At 42.4% G+C, this 3,523-nt stretch overlaps 1 pseudogene; it reads right to left on the minus strand.

The window, feature by feature from the left end:
- Positions 1-2,170: 2,170 nt before the first annotated feature.
- On the minus strand, positions 2,171-3,293 carry LOC131153801 (galactan beta-1,4-galactosyltransferase GALS3-like; annotated as a pseudogene).
- Between the last annotated feature and the right edge of the window lie 230 nt (positions 3,294-3,523).

Raw genomic sequence — 3,523 nt, forward strand, 5'->3', positions numbered from 1 at the left:
CGCTCCACCCGTTAAGTAAGCCTATAATGGTAATCCTTGTGCTTGTTAGCCAAGGCAAGGACGTAGTCAATTTGGCCGAACCTTGATAACAATTTATGGGTGTCGTCTCCTTTACTGCTTTATTGTGCATGCTTGATTAAATTTCTATTGCAGTTTAAATTCCATTGTATATTTACATTGATTTATTTTACATGCACTAAATTAACCTTTGGCTTGTGTAATACTATTAATTAGTGGATTGACCTAAGGGATAAAACTTTTAAATACCAATTCACCCCCCCTCTTGGAATTGCACCAAAGCTAACAAATTGAGTGTGGCTTAGTGCCGTAATTGAGCTAAGGAGACTCCACCTCATAAGGAGTATTATAAATGGCATTGCTCCGCCTGGTTAAGTGAGCACATAGTGGAATCCTTGGATTGTTGGCCCTAGGCAGGGATGTAGGCAAGATTGGTTGAACCCCGATAACAAATAATGTCTCTCTCTCTCTCTCTCTCTCTCTCTCTCTCTCTCTCTCTCTCTCTCTCTCTCTCTCTCTCTCTCTCTCTATCTCTCTCTTTACTATTTATCTTTCCCGCACATGTATGTTTAATTATTTATTGTCTTGACTATTTTACCCACATGCTTTGAATATCTGTGGAATTGGTAACTGCTTAGAAAGACCTTAGGTTGCAAAATACTGATTGTGACTTGAATTTAACCAAGGAATTTTCAAATACCCAATTCACACCTCTCTTGGGAATACACCATTCCTATCAGGTGTGTCTTTATCGTGCCCTTTGAAAATAGGAGGATTAGTAGAGTCATTGTTCCCAATTAGAGGTAAATTAGAAGAAGGGCTCAAGGTAATCCCTTATGGTCATGAAACTGAGATGGATGCAGGAATCATTTGAGTGATAGTAATTGTGGCGACGTCCTGGACCCGCCAAACACTGGCATGGGTGTGGCTACTAACTAGGAAAAAAATGGGGTGAATTTTGAAAAAGTATTTTTGTGGAAAAACAAGGTGTGATGGAGTTGCCACTAACCTTTTAGAGGTGGTTAGAACACTTGATTACTACCCCAATTAATGGTAGAATTAGTCTATGTAACCTTAGTCAGGCTTAGGAGTTCGGTTACGCGAGGGGAAGGTAACAGCACCCTCTACGCACCCATTTTTACGAGCAGTACCTAATTAACCAAAAATTATTCCAAAATAAATTTAATAAGTCTTTGAAAATTACCCCCTTCCAAAAATCAAAAAATGAAGGTACTATATAGGTATTCCCTCATAACCGGGGCATATCGTACTCCGAAGAGTTCATGCCTCCCTTTGAAATCATCAGGATATGAAAATCGAGAAAATAGTCAGGAAAATACGCTCCCTAGATTTTGAAATTTTTACAGAATTTTCTAAGTGAAAAATTATATTTCGAGAGGTTTTGGAATTTATTCGAGATGGAAACAATTTTCGGGGCCTCAAAACATTTTTCTAATTTTTTGGGATTTTTGGTGATTTTTCCATATTTTCCTAAATTTTTAAAATAACAAAAAGACAATTAAGCAAAAAAAAATCAGGTCCCAAAAATATTTTTAAAATTTTCTCTTGAGTTTTCAGAATTTTTTGTGATTTTTTTGAAATTTTTATGGATTTTTGTGAATTCATTTAATTATTCAAATATGAAATGAACCAAAAAAACAAACCAGTCCCATGTCGGTTCAGAGTACCCAACCAATTCGAGAAAGAAACAGTCCAAGAGGGGTTGACCAATTTTAAGCTCGGTCAAGGCCATGCCAACACGCGGTGCCTATGGGACGCACGAGTTAGTGTGTGTTTTAGTGTGTCCATGGGATGTGTGTAAATGTGTGTTTAGGTGCGTGTTGCATGCATGCTTAGAGTTTGTATGTGCATGCGTGTGAACGTGTGTGCATGGGTGTGTACGTGCGTGAGTGGGTACATGCATGAGTGGGTGTGTGTTGTTCTTGGGTGTGTGTGTGTGTGGCAGTAGGTGTTAGGGTGCGTGTTGTGTAAATAGTGTGTTAATGTGTATATGGCTGTGAGTGGTGTTTGCTTTAGTGCATGAAACTATGTGTGTGTGTGTGTGTGTGTGTGTGTGTGTGTGTGCGCGTGTGTGTGGGTGGGTGGGTGGGTGTATTTTGTGCTGCAAGCAATGTGCGTCTATGGATGAGTGCTATGGTGACAAGTTGCAAGAGTTGGAGTTGGTTGTAGCTGGCTGGACATGGGCATCAGGAATATAGAAGTGCCCGTCCACATCAAAGAAGAACATCCATTTTGCAGCAAATTTATAATGATGCAAGCAATCATTCACCACCAGAAATTGACTGTGATAGTAACCATCAAAATGTTCCTGCTTTGTGATATCCTATAGAGTCACATACCCCAACTCCATCCACGGCTTCAGAACCTTAAGAACCTCCTTGTGAATTCCGCCAGCATCTTGGATAACGAAATGAGATTTCTCATTGAACAACTTCACGTGGTAGGCAATCCATTCCCTCATCCTCTATGGACTCAAGTTCCCATATAGGGAAGCCCACAATACAAATAATCCTATTTCAGCATTGAAGTGAACAGAGACGTGTCTACACTCCCTCGAATTTCGACCAAGGCTTCGAACGTATCAGCCAGGCTGAAATTCCGATCATCATCGCTAGTCGTGGAGGCATGGAGGACCAATTTCCTACTAGAGCCATCGGCTCCGCCAAGTTCTGGGAAGGTATAGTTCACGACGACGATGGTGTATACCCGTGCATAGCCCCAATCAGGGAGGATCATGTAAATGGCAGCAGTGGCGAGTTTAGAGGAATTGAGTGTTGGGAACCACTGGCATTGATAAGTGGGCTTGCCAAAGATGACCAAAGTCTTGGAGGTGAGGCCAACAATGGCGAAACTGTTGACTCCACTTCTGTAAGCACTCATGAGGATAAAGTTGTAAGCGGCGGCGTCGAAGGGGTTAAGTGCACACTTGATGATGCCTTCGTGGATGGTCTGATCTTTCTTGAGGGATGGTGGTGGTGGGGGAGACGAAAGCAACAGTGGCGGGGGTGCCGGTGGTTATGGGGTGGAGACCTCTGGCGGCTAAGAAGAGGCGACGGAGCTATCGCCACCACCGGGAGGCGGTCGTTGAACTGGAGTGTATTTTTGGAGACTAGACAGTGGCAAATATCAGAGGGGGAGAGGGAAAAGCGAGAAGGGAGAAACTGGAGAAGGGTGGCTACCACACCCAGTAATAGAAGACATGTTAGGAAGATTTTGAGTTCATTATCACACTTCCCTGCAAACCCAATAAGCATCCCTTTCTCTCTCTCCTTCTCTCTCTATTTAGCCATTGATGGATAACTACAGTAGGAAGGAGAGAAGAAGACAAGGTCAAAAAAAAGTGTAGCAACTGGAGCAGAGCACCCAAAGAAGAACAAGTTCTCTCTCTCTCTCTCTCTCTCTCTCTCTCTCTCTATCTCTCTCTCTCTCTCTCTCTCTCTCTCTCTCTCTCTCTCACTGCCTCTCTCTCACTCTCTTTTTCTCT

Source organism: Malania oleifera, chromosome 4 (assembly GCF_029873635.1).
Source record: "Malania oleifera isolate guangnan ecotype guangnan chromosome 4, ASM2987363v1, whole genome shotgun sequence".
NCBI lineage: Eukaryota > Viridiplantae > Streptophyta > Magnoliopsida > Santalales > Ximeniaceae > Malania > Malania oleifera.